The 19,861-nt window shown below is 33.7% G+C and overlaps 1 protein-coding gene across 5 annotated transcripts in view; it reads right to left on the minus strand.

Moving 5' to 3' along the window:
- LINGO2 (leucine rich repeat and Ig domain containing 2) overlaps positions 1-19,861 on the minus strand; it is a 1,182,276-nt gene that overhangs the window by 700,526 nt on the left and 461,889 nt on the right. For all 5 annotated transcript variants that reach the window (XM_031654837.1, XM_031654834.1, XM_031654835.1 and 2 more), the window contains one exon: positions 7,652-7,732. The gene's annotated coding sequence lies outside the window, so the exon portion shown is untranslated. The remainder of the gene's footprint in view (positions 1-7,651; positions 7,733-19,861) is intronic.

The raw sequence follows: 19,861 nt of genomic DNA on the forward strand, positions 1-19,861 counted from the left end.
CTGTAGGGCTATAATGTGAATTAATTATGTAAATATTGCAAAGTACTTAAAATAGTGCCGGGCAAAGTACTTAAAATAGTGCCGGGCACTTGGCAAGTGTTATAAAAGTTGCTGAATGAATATTGAAACAAAAACAATGTTCACCTATTTCCAAAGAGATCCAACACCATTTAAACTTCTGATCATTCAGTAAAAAAGACTTTGATTTCCAACATAGTGAATAACCAAAAATGAGACTTTCCCTGGGAAAATGAAGCTTTCATAGAGGTAAATAGAAGAATATTAAGATGTGTGAGCGTTCAATGGAGTTTTACTCTTCTTCCCTATTATCTTCTGTAACTAGGAGGATATAGAAATAAATATAGATTAGGAATTATATCTGTCGGGCCAAAAAAAGTCATCTAAATTCATTTCAAACTTCTTTTCTGCTGACAAGTAGATGCTGCTGCTAACATATTGAGGTGCAGTTGTATTTTTTTTTTTGGTGGGGACAGAGTCTTGCTCTGTTGCTTAGGCTGGAGTGCAGTGGTGCCATGTTGGCTTGCTGCAACCTCTGCTGCCCGGGTTCAAGCAATTCTCCTGTCTCAGCCTCCTGAGTAGCTGGGACTACAGGTGCTGGCCACCACGCCTGGTTAATTTTTATATTTTTAGAAGAGATGGGGTATCACCATTTTGGTCACGCTGGGCTCGAACTCCTGATCTCAGGTGATCCACCCGCTTTGGCCTCCCAAAGTGTTGGGATTATAGGAGTGAGTCACCGCACCCGGCCTGCAGTTATATTCTGATTAGATATCCTGCATGCCCTGTGAGAATGGCATGCAACAAATGCAAACACAATTTGCTGCAATTCAATTCTTACCATGAGCAAAATACTGGGAAAGACCTTGAAGAAAATGCAAACTAAAAACTGGAATAAGTTCCTCTGCTTCATATCTCCAAAGTATGTATTAATAATATTTTAATATCTTTCACAAATTATAAGTGACTGAAAATATATATGGGTATATAAAGAACACATAAAACATTTTAAAATGTTATTTTTAATTTTAGCTCCTTTCTCTTCCCCTGTCTGCTGTATGCTGAAGATGACTGCTGAGTCATGACAAGTCCTGCACTGCTGACAAAATGCATAAGGATTATATAGGGTTGAGTTGAGATAAACACAAAAAGTGGACCAATATTCCTGGAAGAGATTATATCTGAATTATTATACCTAAAAAGTCTTGAGTTATTTAAGCCCCTTATTAAGACTGATGATACTACAATATTCATGAGGAACAAAAATGCTATCTATAGATAACATGAGATATTTGGTAAAGAGAAGAAAGAAATTAAATATTTATATTGGGAGAGGATATTGTGTCCTGCTTTATTCTTAAGAGGATTTGGGATGGTATCATAAGTTGGTTTTGATGCAGGATAAAAATAAATGAGGAAAAAATTTAAAACAGATACAATAATGCTAGGGATAAAATTAGTACCTACTAGAAATTAGGTAAGACTATGGCTAAGGGAATCTAGGATGATTGGACTTCTTCCTCAGCCCACAGTACTGCTTTTTTTGTTACTCCTAGGGGAGCTATCTGCAAGGAACAATGACAAAAGAGGACTAAGTTCCACTTTCTTATTAAACAGTCTTTGAGACCTATATGCTACGATAGCGCTGTGATAAACAGGACTGGAACCAGAGTCTAGTTAGAAGTCTGAGCGACCTCTACTGCTCACTCTTGATTTAAGCCCAAATAGTAGATTTTAGGTTGATCAGGTTGGATGCCTTCAAGGGAAAAATAGGTCAGAGAGAGAATAGGGAGTAAGACTTTGGTCAGTTTAACCTTTTGAGATAAGATAAAAAGGAGAACAGTATTAGGAAGAAGGATGACTGGGCTTCTCCATGTAGAAGGGCCTTTCAGTTTGAAAGGAAAAGAGAGAAAGAGATAAATTTTCATCGAATGGCTATCACACAGAACCAAGGAATCTCTCTAATGAGATCATTATATCCTCTTCTTGGGGACTAGATTTTTTTGTCTCCCAGAAAGCTCTTTCTGTAGTTATTATACAGATGTTCCAGATATTGACCTTGTTATAATTCAGGTCCCAGCTTAAAATATATCTACAGTGACAATACAATTCAAAGTAGCCAGCTCTTCAAGCTCTCACCTTGTTTTACTTTTAACTTAGCACTTATTACTGAATATTTTCTTTCAAATATTTTTATTATTAATGGACTCCATATCAAAACTACCCATCTAGAACATAAGGTCTATGAAAACAAGGACTTCATCTATATTATTTACATATGCGTTTACATATATATGTAACATATATATGTATTTATATGTTACATATATATGTATTTATATATATAAAACTCATATATCTATATAACTCATATATATATGAGTTATAAGCGAACACAATAGGTACTCAATAAAGATTTAGCAAATAAATACATGCATGAAAATGTGTTTTAGTAAGCCAAGAAAGGTGGTGGAAAAAGAGATGCTTCTTGAGAACTTACTTTAATATTGGCAATAGCTGACATTTATCAAGAGTGTTAATCTTCTGAACAAAACCATAACATAAACACTGAAGAGAAAAATGCAGTGGCAACTTGATCAAATCTACTCTAGATCTAAATAAAAGATATGGGATCCACACCTAGACTGATCTCAGAGCAGTTATGCTTCACTACCATGTATGCCATTAGATTCTGTTTACATGACAAATATATGCAACAGATTTAGTTCTGAAATTCCTAGTATTCCACACACACATGCAAATAAATCTATTGCATGATCCAATAGAATCGTAAGTTAAAAATAAATGAGACGCCATAAAAAAACCTTGCTATTTGGAGTGGTGAGACTGAAGGAAAATACGTACCATGGTCTCCTGAATGGAGAAACTTCATAAAGGATGAAGAAAAACACACCGTGAATTACACCATGAATAATATTACTACATGCAAGCATGAACTTCCAGCATTTATAATACAGATCAGTGTAAGTTGATAGCATTGATTCAAGTTTTGGTTTAGTGAAGGCACTTCTATGGAGAAAATATAAAGATTTTAATAGCCTTGTTTAATCCATTGGTAAAATTAAAGCTATGTAGATGAATGAAACGGATTAATATCATTCAGGCAATCATTCCTCAACATTATTTCTGACACCTACATTGATGATCAATATTGGCTGGTAGAAGTTATGATGTATGTATTTTATGATGAGTACCAGACCATAGATATTTAGTGTTACTTTTTTTTTTTTTTTTTTTTCTTTTTAGATGGAGTTTCATTCTTGCTGCCCAGGCTGGAGTGCAATGGCGCGATCTCGGCTCACTGCAACCTCCGCCTCCGGGTTCAAGCGATTCTTCTGCCTAAGCCTCCTGAGTAGCTGCGATTACACAAATGCACCACCACACCCAACTAATTTTTGTATTTTTAGTAGAGATGGGGTTTCACCATCCTGGTCAGGCTGGTCTCAAATTCCTGACATCAGGTGATCAACCCTCCTCAGCCTCCCAAAATGCTGGGATTACAGGTGTGAGTCACCGTGTCCGGCTTAGTGTTACTTTTTAAGAATGTATTTATGGGTTTGAAAACGTGCATAATTTTGGTAACTTCTCAGAAGCAGATATGGTTAATCAGAATATATACCTGAACATGCTACTACTATACTTCTGCAGAGACATACAAATGGAAATATATACAACCAATATCAAGTCTTTCCTTTGAAATAACTGGTTTTATCCAATACATGAAAAGAAATATGATTAATGGCCAACACTTTATCCAATCTAGAACCCTATATCAATAGACAATAATAAGTAAAATACCCATAAAATATTTGGCATTAATCTATGCTTTAAAATGGCTCTAAAATGTACTCCTACTTAACTAAATAATTGTTAGGCTCTAATTCAAGGTCAGGTAAATGGCAAAGCATATATTCTGTAATAGTTTATTTCAAATCACTCTTTCCTACCATCCTTGGTTATACTATGAGCCTCAATGACATCATATGGTGAGCAGTACTTTTATTATCCTTTTTTTCTCAGAGTAGTAAACTAAGCCTGCAAATATAAATTGCAAAAGTGACATATCCAGAAATAGAGACCCAGGAATACTGAATCTGGATCTGGGATTGTAACCACTGAAATATTTTGCCGTGCTTTTGTCAGTTTTTCTCAGCTAGATTGAACTAATATATGTTTAAGTACAGTAAATAGTTGGCTTTAGGTCCATGTCCTGGTGATGGAATTAAAATACAACAATCCTAGCATTTTTAAATGAATATTCTTTATATTAAAATCACTTTAAATTAAGAAAACATATAGCTTAAAAAGTATCACTTAGTATTAAATAAAATGTATATAAAGGCTATTTCTCCACCTAAAAGATCGTCAAAGACTTGTAGAATAATAAAAGAGATGTAAAGTGTTATTTCTCCACCCACTGGTTGACAAATGCATGGTCTGTGAGAAGCACTTGGCTGGCTAAAGAAACACACCAACTATTATCTCTAGAGTCAGTACTCAATTCTTTATGTAACAGCCCATTCTGTTTATGTAGAAATTGTAATTTTCACGGTTATTTCTCACTTTAACTAAACCCATGTAATATTATTTTTAAAACCTTTCTCATATTGGGTCACATTTCATCCAAATGTCTCATGGCCTCCCTTAGAAACACAGCTATAAAATCTAATCTCCTTTTCACCTGACATGATTTAAAACATTTACAGAGAGTTACCATCATGTCTTACACTTTTAAATCTTACTTTCTCCAAACAAGTCATACCTAATCCTCTCAAACCTTCAAATTCCCACTAGGCACGGTGGCTCATGCTTGTAGTCCCAGCACCTTGGGATGCGGAGGCAAGTGGATCATTTGAGGTCAGGAGTTCAAGAGCAGTCTGGCCAACATGATGAAACCCCATCTCCACTAAAAATTCAAAAATTATCTGGGCATGGTACTGCATGACAGTAGTCCCAGCTACTCAGGGGACTGAGGCATGAGGATTGCTTGAACCCAGGAGGCGGAGGTTGCAGTGAGCCGAGATTGTGCCACTGTACTCCAGCCTGGGCAACAGGGTAAGCCTCCATCAAAAAAAAAAAAAAAAAAAAAGAAAGAAAGAAAAAAATAAAAAAAACCTTCAAATTCCCAAATTATTATGTCTGTTCTGGGCAGTTATCCTTGGGTTTATCAATGTTCTCCTTCAACGTGAACTGAGCTAACAGTTTTGGGCAGGTTCTTCTATACACACTGCTGACCTATTTTACAGCTTGTTCAGTATGCCTGTGCTGTCATCTACATTCCAATTACAGGTTGGTCATCACACTGGTGACACCTTCTAAACATGAACCTATGACTCTATGGACAACATAAAATGTCTCTGCTATATTCACAATTTTTCTAGCTCTTAACTAATATCATGGATTTTTTTTTTTTTTTTTTTTAATATTCTGGATGGCTTTAGAATTGAGAAAATAATCTTTAAAACCCCAATAAAGATTTTGAGGAAATGAAGACCTTTATTTTTCTTGGAGATCAGCAATAAAATAATGGTAAATAATTCAGTACCCATGGTGGAGTGGTAGTAGGGGAAGGTTAAAATCTCCTTTTCTTATTTTAAATGAAATCTTATCCACAGGCAAAAGAAAAGGAGCCAGTGCTATTAGGCAAAGAGGATGAAAATGGAAGTGAAAATGAACTTAATAATTAGAACTAGAACCTAGAGGATATTGACCTATCATTTCACCCTTCCTATGTTACATGCCTTAAACTTTGGTTAAAATAAAGTTCTCAGTGCAGAAAAATTTGCATGTGGATTTGATTTTTTAATCCCATAAAAATGAAACAAATTATTAATTTTAAATAACTTTGAACAATTTCATAGATTAATAATGTGTGTTTCACTTTTAGCTGATAAGAAAAAAAAACAACCTCCTAACTATATGCTCTGAAAGTACATCTTTAATATATCTAAAAACAACTAGTGTCCATTGGGTCCACAATCAGAGATATATTGCAGAATGTCACATAAATTCAAGAAGGGAAAAAAGGTTTTAATTTACCAGGATTACTTAAACTGACTAAAGAAACTGTGAAAGAGTATTCTCAGATATATTCAAAAAAAAAGCAATTACATTTCACTATGTCTCCAAATCATTTCAAATTTATCATATTTTAAGTGTCCTTAAATGTTCTTTTTGATTGGAAGAGCCCTATAAATGACAGGCAGTTTTGTGCTGTGCAAATTAGCAGCTTCTCCTAATTCTTTTCACAAGGCTGTCAATTTTTTATGTATTATCTCATCCAAATTCACATAATGGAGACTCTTGTAAATTGTGAACCATATGCTTCATTGTGCAGTTCACAATTTAAATTTTATCAGTGATGCCTTTAATTTTTTAAAAAAACTGACCAATATTGTGTATTTTGTATCTGTTTAATTTACCCTAGTTATACCTGAAATATATGTATTTTTATATTTAATCTATATTTCTGCAAATGAAGAATGTCAGTTTTCTTTGAACCCCAAGATCCCATCCTAGACTAAGGTGTAGGTGTATTTTTGTGTCTATGTGTGTATTCACCATTTCTACCTGGGTAAATCACTTATGTACAACTCCCTGCTTCCTGTCTGTTATTGTTTGAGAGAAGTGAACTTGGCTGGAAGCAAGCATATTCCCTTTTTAGAAAACTTATTTTTTTTTCAGAAGACAATTTTGTATTAGTGCTTCATTTCTTTGCCTTCGTGAGGACACAAGTGATGCAGTTCCATACACCTTTCTTTAGATGAATTAAATAAGACATTTCTTAACAGTTATGAGCTAAACTTAATCTTCCTGGGCACCACTAGATTTCTTTTTATTTTTTATTTTTATTTTTTTTTTCTGTAATTTCAGGTAGTAAAAAGAAAACAGCAGTTGTAAATGCCACAATATACTCTCCAACATTTGGAAAAAATACGAAAACACAAAAACAAAAATACCCATTGTGATGCTCAGTAAGTATTCACTAGCAGAGAAGGCAAAGATTAAGAAACTAACAAGACATTCCAGGAAAAGAAAGTCACGCCCATCACATATATACAAGACACTGTAAGGCCATTAGTATTACTGGGGGAAATAAAAAGTAAAGGAACTCAGTTTTCATTTAAAATGTACAATACCTCCTATACAAATTTAAATTTATATACCTCTTATATCACAACTTTTGTTGTATGTATTAATAAACATCTTCATTCATCACCCTTTCAAATGTGTATTAAAACATGCTAAAATAGTGTTTTAATGGATAAAATATGACGTATATTTGAACATGCTAAAATGGTGTTTTAATGGATAAAATGACGTTAAGCAAACACAAACAGTATACAGACTGTCAGAAACATCATCACATATATAATAGCTTTACAGAGAAAAATTTATAAGCCCAGCAGTGGATTGTCAACATGCCAATAACTTCCTCCAGTCACTTTGGAGCACACAAATTAGAGGAACTAATTAAATGCTTGATTAAATTATTAAATATATGATTAAATAAAACTGTCCTCTTCCTTGGTATAATAAAAATACATTTTAAAATAAAAAATCCTATTTCATTTCATCCTGAAAATACAATTAAAATAAATTTGGCATTTACCTCATGTGATTAAAAATCCACTGGATACTTTAGAAGCGCAGGCAGCTCATGATACAGCTTTCTGACGGCACTCATCAATTCCTACAAATAACAAGAGGGTGAAAGAGAATATTCAGAGCAATACATGTCTCTGTAAAATGATGGTGATTAGCGATGAAACTTTTATTATCACTCTACACTGCCTTTTAAAATGTACCTGACTATATATTGCTGATATAATAGATTTTGTTAAATGTGCAATATAGCAATGAAAATTATGCCTGTCTAGGACTTCCAAGGTACTAAAATAGACCCCAGATTACGACGTACTGCAAAATATCAAACCACACAGTAGCACGTTATTTTACTGAGAAAGGCTCTTGGATTATAAAAACAAAATAATTTGTAAATGAAATGTTTTCTTATGTGCGTTACCACATCAAATCATTTTTCTAATCATGATGCTAAGTTATCAGAAGTAGAGGGTTTAGTTTTTACCATTGGCTACTTTAACTAAATTTCAGCAAATATCCTTACTTTATATCTCATAGATTTCCCAGGGAAGAGCCATAAAATGTGGGAAATGATGGTTATCCATCTGATAAGTGAATATGCAATATGGTAGTTTTTAACTTATCAAATGAATGGCTATCATTTCCTACATTTTATGAATCTTCCTCAGGAAGACATAGAAAATAAAATAGGTATGCTTGCTAAAATAGCAAGATACTACATAGTATATACAGTAGAAAATTATATAGTAACTTACACTTTTACGGTTTCAATTATCTGGGGAAGAAACTTTTTTAAAAAAGCATTATTTTCTCCCATCTACTTGATGAAAGAGAAATAAAATAAGCAACATAGATGCGTATTTTGTTGCTGCATATTGTCACTTTCCCATGTTTCCCATACACAAATATGTAGCGTGATAACTGTATAGCATCCCTTTTCTACATGCCCATTACTCTAAGCCTCACACATGTTACATTCAGGAACAAATCTCAGTGAATCACCACCATGGACGTCTGCTCATCCTTTCCCCTCTGCACATCCCCGACCCCTCCTTTAAACCTTTGACTCTTCAGGTGACAAAGATGGTCAAGGTAGAATAAAAAGAGATGGTAGAAAGATGGTGCTCCTGTATTCATAATAGCAAAGACATATAATATACCTAAATGCTCATCAATGGCAGATTGGATAAACAAAATGTGGTACATATACAACACAAAATGCTATGCAGCTATAAAAAAGAAAAAAGATTATGACCTTTGCAGCAACGTGGACAGAGCTGGAGGCCATTATCTTAAGCAAAAAAATACAGGAACAGAAAACCAAATACCACATATTCTCACTTATAAGTGGAAGCTAAACAACAATACATGGACACAAAGAAGGAAACAACAGACACTGGGGCCTATTTAATTAAGAGTGGAGGGTTGGAGGAGGGAGAGAATCAAAAAATTACCTATCACATACTATGCCTATTCACCGGGTGATTAAATAGCCTGTACAAGAAGCCCATGTGACATGCAATTCCCTATATAACAAACCTGAACATGTACCCCAAACCTAAAATAAAAGTTAAAAAAAAAAAATGGTACTCAACTAAGAAGTATAACTTTGTCAAGGCACATATAGAAGATTGGAACATAAATACATGAGCATTTTCTTATCACAGGAGAAGTCATATAAGTTCATGATTAAAGTGTTAGATTTATAAAAATTACAGTATTTCAATTTTTCTGAAAGCTACTACTATCAGGAATTATATATATATTATTTTTATATATATTATTAAATATATAAATATATATTTATAAACACATATATATATTTCTTATTACGTGTTTTCTTTTTTTTTGTTTGTTTGTTTGGAGGTATTACAACTCACTTTGAGAAAAAGATGCTTTATAGCCAAATAAATTCAGTATAGTGAATAACACATCCTGTTAGGTTCTAGAAAGAAATCAAAAGCTACACTTCCACTAGGCGGAAACAGACTTAGAAAGAAAGTGGTAACCACTTTTAGCAAGAAAGTGAGCATTCATATGTTCAGAATAGTAGGACACTAGGCAGAAAAACCCTAAAGCTCCAGGAATGGTTGCGTTGCATTTTATGAATTTCTACATATGTTGCAGAAACATCCCATTTACTTGAGAATGCTTCAACTTCTCCAATGCCAGGTTGTCTTCTAAATCCGTACAGTATTCACTTTTTTGTGCCCTGTGTTACTTTATGATTTATAAATCCACAGCAAACAACTCTTAACTCTTTATTGGAAGCTCACTGTAACAAGTGCTGTGATAGGCACTTTCATATGCATATCTCATTTAATCAACAAGATATGTACACTGTCACACTTTGCAACCATTGGCTTATATAATGGATATCTCAGCATACAAATCTTAAATTATAAGTTGTATGTTCCATGAAATAAAGTGCTGTTTCCTACTCATTGTAAGTTTTAAGTTCCATATATTTAATTTGACTAAAGTGCTTTCTGAATGTCTAAAGTGTTTATTGAGTGTTTTAAAATATATATGGAATGTGAAAATTATTCAACTAAATCCATGATCTATTAGTTTGAAATGTGAATTTTAGCATTACAACAGAGAGATTCCTGAAACCTCATAAGATCTTTTGTGTATGATATTTATATATTAGATATATGATCTCTTTGAGGAAGAAGAAATGTACATTATATTTACAACCCACAAACCAGAAATTCCTAATTCCTTGGAAGAAAATAATTTTAACTAATACCAAAAGTTATTTGAGGGATGTGAAAAATAAGTTATGTTGATGAAGTAAGGAGTATGAATGCAAAAGAAGATACAAGATAAACAGGATTAAAAGGAGACTATTTTTCTAAAAAGAAAACTAAATGGTCAAGTGAGTGGATAAATAAGTTGGGTGAAATGTGTTGATAAAACTTATAATAGCATTGTGTTTGCAAGGTATTTTTTGAAGGGCAGTTTAAGTAGTACAATTTTCCAAGTAGAAATTCCTCCAGAGTTTTGTGGGTTAATAACAAAATAATGGAGAAAAGAAACCAAAGCTGTAATTTCTAAAAAAGTAAATCAAAATTTACAATGATGGGGCATCACATTCTGTATTAAATGATAACAGCAGATGAGAAGCCAGGCCCAGATGTAATCCTAGATCATGTGATTTATTAGATTCTTCTCATCAAAATGATTTAGAGAAATAGTAGAAAGATATTAGTAATAGAATAAATATTGTTCAGGCCAGGTGTGGTGGCTCAGATCTGTAATCCCAGCACTTTGAAAGGCTGAAGCAGGCAGATCAACTGAGGTCAGGAGTTCAAGACCAGCCTGGCCAACACAGAGAAACCTCGTCTCTACTAAAAATAAAAAAGTAAAAAAATCCGGGTGTGGTGGCATATGCACCTGTAATGCCAGCTACTTGGGAGGCTGAGGTAGAAGAATTGCTTGAACTCGGGAGGCAGAGGTTGCAGTGAGCCAAGATGGCATCACTACACTCCACCCTGGGCAACAGAATGAGACTCTGACATAATAATAATAATAAATATTGTTCAGAGGATAAAAGAGGAAAATATGAAAATCAGTTTCTTAAGAATTGGTAGATGTAGCTCAACTGAGCTGGGACAAGATTGAGAACAGAAACATTAAGAAGCTATATCTTGAACACTTAATCGACACAATTCAAGGTGAGTGATAATGTTTATAAACAAAAGACAAAAAGTGGGAATTTGATGAATGTGTATTTTAAAGTAGTTAACAGACAAAAGATACCCCCAAACCATGTGTAAAAAAAATAAAATTCATCTGTATGCTTAGGATGGTCAATAAAATCTAAAGTAGTGAGTGTATCTAATTAAAAAAAGAAATAGATCCAGTCTCATAGTCATCATGATATAATGGTTAAGAGAGAAAATAATGTTAAAGAGAGGTAGTGAACATGCTGTAACAGTAACTACAGAGGATTAATATTTTTAAACTTCAAACAAACGTGACTCTAACTTCAAGGCCAGCAATATGTAAATGCAATTGATAAAATAATAACTGTGGCTGTGTTGACTTCTTATACAATACATGTAATCATCTTTAGAGATAAACAATACTTTAAATTGATTCAAACTGGGGTAAGCATATCATTTAGGTTTACAGTGATATGCTAGGAATAATTTGAAAAAGAAGGAAAGAATCTCCCTCGAACTTCAGTGCTACTTGAAGTTTTAGAAGGAAAAATATCAACCCACACTTGAATGTTTCTAGGTGGAAATAGTCTGTAGTTATTAATTATGTCTCTACAATTGTTTCAGAGAAAGATTTGAAAACCCCTGCTTTAAAGAAAAAGGTACACATTTTTACCATTTTCTCTGTCTTTTTCCACCACATTTTATAGTGATTCTCACACTTTATTTCAAGGTGGGGAAAAAGGGAGAATACTTTTCCAGAGAAAATATATACTATATGACATCTTCTCTCAAAAGGAAATGAATCCTTTAATTTAGTTAAATGTTTATTTATTATTATTCATACTTTACATATAGTAGCCTAGAGCATTTCACATGGCATAACGCAGGCTTTCACACATGATGCAGGGTTCAACATGGTCAAAAAGTCTGGCTGGTAAATTTCTTGGATGATTGCATAAGGCTAATAAAACAGCATCACTTAAGGATCATCCAAGTGATCTGCAGCCTCTCACTCTCAACATCGTTGTCTTTTTGTTAGGTTAATCAAGTTAAAAATTTTCATTGTGTTTAAACTTTTAAAAGTTGAAATTCTACCATAGCTACACATTTTCTTAAGTGGATAGTATATTTTGTTTGGTCTTAAAACATATGTTTATAAAATCTATCTCTTTAAATTACACACAAACAAACACATACACAAAACTTTTGTGTCTTGTATCACAATAGCAAAATAATAACGATAATTAACAGTTACGGAATGCTTTCCATATGCCAGGCACTGTTCTATGTACATTATATTTATTTGCATGGTTAATTCTCACAACAGCCCAAATATATTATTTTATCCCAATTGAAAGATACAAAGTTGTGGCACAGAGGGATTAACTAATCAGGTAAGTAAAGAGCTAAGATTTAAACCAAGGTGGTTTGACTTCAGAGTCTGAGCTACTAAGAATTGCTGCACTATCTTTGATTAAAAGATACCAATAATGGCATTCAGATAACAATTGTGCAGACATGTTCCTTAACCATCGCAACTACTCTTGACCAAAAAATATCAAATCATTAAAAATGTGATAGAGTGGCAGAAGTAGTGAGTGAGAAACAACAGAGCTGAAGCTATCTGAAGGCATGGGCTACTCCTGCTTACTTTATCTCATATTCATTGGTAAAGCATCTAAGACAAAGTAAGCCAGTATCCAAGAAATATTTGTTGTATGAGTGGTTAATAAAGAAAGAGGCTTATATGAGCACTGGTATTTCTGCATATCTTGGCTGGAAGTGCAAACTTCACACACTAGTCCAGATTCAGCACACATTTTCAGTGGATTCACACTCTCACCTTCAACTACACTGTCTAAGACTCTCACATAATCCCTTGATCCCTGGCCACCTGTGTTCCATTTACAACTGCCTATATTCATATTCATTAAAGCCTTTTATGCTACAGTCCTTTAATAAACTGCTCTAATGAAAAAATCTATTGTAATTTCATTTAATATAGGTAATTTTAACACAGATTTTTGATAGAAAATACCATAATTCAGGATAGTAATTCTAATGGTAGGAAGATCAGGCAGTAACACTATAAACCAGAAATCCAAACCAAGAAGCCAATACCCTGGGATGTCCTGAGTTCCTCCTTCTCTCTCACCTCCCCAGAAGCATCGCAAATCCATCTACATGTTATCATTATTACTGCCACACCCACTCCAACCTTTCTCCTGGATTATTCTGATGGTCTCCTAACTAGTCTTTCTTCTTAAGCTCCTGCCCTTTCAATCTATTCTATACCTTCCAACCAAAATTATCTTAAAATATCAATTGGATCATGTCTTTCCACAAATGACTTCCTGTTGTGCTTTGAATATTAAAAAAAAAAAAAAATCTTTATTTTTAAATGTTAAATCTAAAAGGCCTGGCCTCATCTGGTCACAGTCAACCTCACTTTCTGGCCTGCTCTCACCAGGCTCCATCTGTGCTGAAAGCTTCATTCTATTTCAAAGCCCTTACATGGCCTGTTGCCACTGTTAAAGCAATCCTCTTTCCATTCCTTGCTTAGTCATTCCCTTCTTTCCTTAGGTATCAGCTTAAATGCCACTTCCAAATGAATACCTTTTCCTAAACGGGACTGCCTTTTGATATTCTGTTTGGCTTCCTGAAGTTTTCATCCCTGTCATTTTTTCATAATAATAGAGTGGTTTTGAGCTCAAGATTTATGTCCAGACTTACTGAGTTTAAATTTCCAGTGCATCGCTTGCTAGACTGCATGGTGTTAGGAAAGCTGTAATCCTTGTTATGCTCTAGTTTCCTTATTTATAAAATCAGATACAACATCATGTACCTAAGGGGATGGTTGTGAGGACTAAGTGAGTTAATACAACTAAGCACTCAGAATAGGGCTTTGTACATCAAATACTCAATAAATGGAACTGTCAATACTAAGTGAAATCATATTTATTTGAGTAATATTTTGATTACATTTTGCTATCCTGATAAACATGCAAACTTAAGACGAGCAGGAGGCCTGGCTATATTGTTACCCAACCACAAACTTGGTGCCTCAACAGTACTTTCCTTAGAAAAATTCATTACATATTTATTTAATTAATCAGCTAAATAAATGTGTGAATCTATAAATACACAGAATAAATAATTTTAAAATAAAATACTATAGATCAGCGAATTTGGGGAGGGTGGATCTTTGATATCCACAAAATCATACAATATGTGGCAGTCTGCTTCACTTCTTTGGAAGGTTCCCTGGATCTAAAGACAATTTTGATATTGTGTTCACTCAACTGTTTCTCAATTCAAAGATATTTGAGAAATGACTGTAAAACACTTAGAGAAATTTGTGGCGGGTCATCTCATCTTCTTTCATTACTGGCAAATTGGGTTGTTAGTGAGTACAAAAACTTTGATGACTTTCAGAAAAAAATTCTAATATAATATTTCTAAGTTTTAAAGAAATCTTTTCACCATTATCAAAGCTACAACACAGTTCCTTGGGGCTAGACTTTATTCCCAGAAAATCTCAAAACTCAGCTTCCCACATGATTTATCTTCTAATCTTCTAACTTTGGTTCTGATTTGTTGGCATTGCTGTTTTGTAGATGTCACCTTACGATGCATAATCAATAAGGATGTCCTGCTGATGCTTTTGAGAAAACTACTGCTATCCCAGTCCTCAAAATGGAAAGTATAAGATCCCAGATACCTAGAGTTCCTAACCATTAAAAAACAGAAATAACAATTTTTTGAGGTATGACTGGCATACGGAAAGCTGTACGTATTTAAGGCACACAACTTCATGAGTTTGAAGATAACTTTACACTTGGGAAACAACCTTCACCTCACATAGAGAAATAATAATAATAAAGAGGGTTTATAATTTTTAATATTTCTATTTAAATGTAGCTATGGTGATAAAAACATGAAAATAAAGTGTTATACTAAAGCCTACTGAGTTGCTTTGTTCTGCTTTTTTAAGAATATTAATTTGGTCCTTTTTAAACATTTTTATTTATGTATTCATTTATATTAATTGATGAACATTATACATATTTATCAAGTACAACATGTTTCAAAATATGTACATACTCTGGAATGGCTAATGTATAATAGTATAATTACTATATACATTTCATTTATTCACATACTTACCATTTTTTTTTTGTGGTAAAAGCATTTAAAATCTATTCCCTTAGCAATTTCCAGATATAATTATTGGATTATATCTGGAATTATATTCTAGGTGACTGTGTTATTGACTATGGTCATCACGTTTTACATTCAATCTCTGCAACTAATTCTTCCTACCTAACTGAAATCTAGTATACCTTGACCAACATCTCCTCAACCCTGCCCTGCACTCACCACACCTGCTCTCTACTTCTGAGTTCCATTTGTTTAGATTTAACATGTAAGTGAAATCATGATATATTGGTATTTCTGTGCCTGCCTTATTTTGCTTAACACGATGTCCCACAGGCTCATCAATGTTGTTGCAAATGACGGAATTTCCTTCTTTTAAGAGACTGGGAAGTATTCTGTTGTGTATATTTACATTTTCTTTATTCATGCATCTGATGAGAAACAATTAAGTTGATTCCATATCTTGGCCATTGTGAATAATACTGCAATAAACATGAGATGCAGGCATCTCTTCAACATATTGATTTTATTTCCTTGGGATATATACCCAGTAGTGGGACAGCTGCATCGTATGGTAATTCTATTTTTAATTTATTGATAAACCATCATACTGTATTCCATAATGGCTAATTTATATTTCCAACTATAGTATACAGGGATTACCTTTCTCTATATCCTCTTCAATACTTGTTATCTGTCATCTTTTTTATCATAACAATTTTAACAGGTGTGAGGTGTTAGCTCGTTGTGGCTTTAATTTGCTTTTATTTGATTATTAGTGATTGTGAGCATTTTTTCTATAACTGTTCACTATTTATATGCCTTACTTTGAGAAATGTCTGTTCAGATCCTTTGCCCATTTTTAAATCAGGTTATTTGTTGTCCTGCTATTGAGTTTTGTTAATTCTTTATGCATTTTTGACATTAAACCTTTGTCAGATATGTGGTTTTCTCCCATTTCATAGGTTGTCTCTTTACTCTGTTCATTGTTTCCTTGGCTGCGCAGAAGGTTTTCAGTTTTATATAACACCATCAGTCTATTTTCCCTTTTGTTACTTATACTTTAGGGGATGATATCTTAAAAATCATTGCCCAGATTAGTGTCATGGAACTTTTCCATGTCTTCTTCAAGTAGTTATGAAGTTTCACATCTTCTATGAAAGTCTTTAATCCAATTTAAGTTGATTTTTGTATATAGTGTGAGATAAGGGTCTAAATTCATTCTTGCATGCAGAAGACAAGCAGGAATAAGTTAGTACCCTGGAAAAATTCATCACAAACACGGCTATGCCAGATACACTAGAGTGTCTTTTCCTGAAAAAGTTAATTGGAGGTTGGTAACCAGAAGGTTCTAAAGGGCAGCTCCTTTTAACTTCTTCCTCTGAGAAAGGGCAGTGATAGCAACAATCCAACCCCATACTGTGGTGTCCTCATAGAAGCCATTCCAACTGTCAGTGCAAAATTTCTTATCAAGCCCCTACTACTACAGCTTTAGACCTTTTATAGAATGCAAACAGACAAGCAGGGGAGGTGGAAAATGAAACAAACAAACAAACATAAAAGAAGTAGTAAGGAAAAAGGGATATGGGAATGGGTGAAATGTCTCCAAGAAGAAAAGGAGCATCTGGCTGCTGGAACTGATGACCCACACTTTGAGGGTTAAAGCTACACTGGCTGAATCAATTCCTGGGCTAGCCTCATTTCTCTGCAGATGTACCATATTATATTCAGAGTATTTTCCCAAATTGTGTTCCTTTACCTATAATCCTAAAATAGTTTGGCCTAAGTACTATTACTAAGTACTAACTACTAGCTTGAAGAATTTTGAAAGAAAAATCTACAGCAGAGAATAGGAAGTAGAATAGAGACTAGAGAGAAATAGCTTCTCTTAAGTGAAAGCTTATGATTCAATCAATCAACTATAAAATAATTTTAGTCTAAATGGACCCATAACACATTCTGATCTCAAATTATATTTGAACATATCAAGAAGTAGAGATTCAGAGAGGTAGAGTGACTTACTGACAGCAAGCTGAAATGGCAGCAGAACTTTGGCTTCCAGATGCTACACAGTGAGTGTTTTCTGACTTGTTTCACCCTCAGAGGACACTGTTGCCAATGCTTGTGCATAGTTGTTAGATTTATATTCAGCACTTTCCTGGAATTGCTGATTCCTGATCCTATATGCTGTCCTTTATAAAAAATGGATCTATAAACTTATATCAGTCTCTTTCAATGACACTGTTCAGTCACTTGAACACTGGAGCATTACTGAAGCCCTGAAAAGGATTGGACAGGTGGAAAAAAGCTCATGAAACCTAACTATTAACACAATGGCCTTTCCTGAACCTGTTCTGTATTCACTGGACTGTGCCTGACTTACATGTCTGTGGCCTTGTCAAATATTTGCTTTAAATTTCACTTCTTGTAAAATAATCTGTTAATGAAAGAGTCATAACCAAAGTCTTGATTCATTTTTGTACAGGTCATCTTTTAGACCTTTTACATGATTTTTATCAACATGGAATATTGCTTAGGAATCTTGAGGAGGTTTTAATTTACTTTTCTAAGACTTTTTAATATCATTTTTCATTTTGCCAGATACTTTTATAAGATAATATCACGATTACAGATGTAATTCTATAGTCATCAGTCTATATATTGTGTTTGCAGCAATATGATTTGAAATTGATACAAAATTAGGGCAATTTTGGTCATTCTAAATGTATTGTTATATATTTAAAATAATTTGCAAGGGGTTAGTGAACTACATTAATTATGAATATTGATATGCTTTTAGATTATTTTGAATATGTTTAATTAAAGGAATTCATTCAGAGTTAAATAATAGGAAGATTTCATATTAAAACATAATTATAGAAAGTTGTTTCTCTCTATGGCAGATACATTTCTATTATTTTTAAACACAGGAATTGAAAAGAAATTCAAATTTTAACCAAAGCCACGGTGAGATGTCTTTGAATGAAGGATAACAAAACACATATTCTCTGATGTAAAGTATGCAGTTATTTGGTAGAGTGATAAAACTGGAGAACAGCTAAAAATAATGATTTTAAGTATTCCCACTTTCCCCGTCCTGAGATAACAGAAAGAACCTCACAGCTAAACATACTATAGCCTATTTTTGGTATTTTTTGCTTGTATGTATATGTTTTTTTAATGTACCCAATTTTTTGCCCAGTACTTGTGCTTCATTTTAAATCAGTGTACTCGACCCTATTGTATTGCTGTTACTGATTCTAAAGGTTGAAAAAAATTCACAAGTCATATAACCTAAGCAAGATAGATGAGCCAAACTAATTTTTTAACCAAGTTTTGTACCACCATGTTCCTGTGAACTCCATCCCGATATCTGTATGGGCACATCTTTGACAAAACCTGTCAGGTTTTGCACTGTGTTTCTTTCATGGGACGATCATAGTATTTTTCACAATTTGGCACAAATCACACTCTTAAATCAAGCCTTCTAAGTTTTCCTACCCCAAGCAATAGGAACGTTGCTCATTCCCTCCTTTATGCCACCAAGCAATTAGATACATGCCTCTATTATTACGTTTATCTTATTTCATAGCAATTATTTTGTATACAATATTTACCTGTTAATCAAAACCATAGCTTAATACGGTTCTCTCCTAGATGCCTATCTTAGAGCCAGGGTTAAATATTTCTTTTCTGAATGAAATAATCTTGTTTATATTTTATTTATACAACCATGATAAAAAATCTAACATGAAACGCAATCAAGCTATATCATGAAAGTTTGTCATTCACTCATTCAGCATCTGCTATGTGGCAAGCATGTCTAGCTCTTCCTTAGTTTTGCAGAGACAGCACAGGAGAAACTGCGTGCGTTAACACATAGTAGACGCTCATTAGATATTAATGTATTTCCTTGTCTCCTTTCTTTCCTGCATTGTAGCCATGTCTCACATGGGGTCAAATAACAGACTCGTTATTAAGTACTCTTACTCTTTAAATACATGAGGATTTATTAAGCTTTTGGTTTCCTGCTTTTATAAATCAAAACTTTTTTTTGAAATTCAAAAATTTCAAAAATATTTTTTTTTTTTTGCAAAAAATGTAAAGGTTTACAATTTTAAACACATTTTGTACCCAGTAAGTAATTTTATTTCCATTGTATGCATACAATAAATTAACAATATTTTCTGTGTAGACTAGGTTTTAAAATGTTTATTTATTTTTATTTTTATTTATTTATTTTTTTTGAGACGGAGTCTCGCTCTGTCGCCCAGGCTGGAGTGCAGTGGCCCGATCTCGGCTCACTGCAAGCTCCGTCTCCCGGGTTCATGCCATTGTCCTGCCTCAGCCTTCTGAGTAGCTGGGACTACAGGCGCCCACTACCACGC

Source organism: Papio anubis, chromosome 13 (assembly GCF_008728515.1).
Source record: "Papio anubis isolate 15944 chromosome 13, Panubis1.0, whole genome shotgun sequence".
NCBI lineage: Eukaryota > Metazoa > Chordata > Mammalia > Primates > Cercopithecidae > Papio > Papio anubis.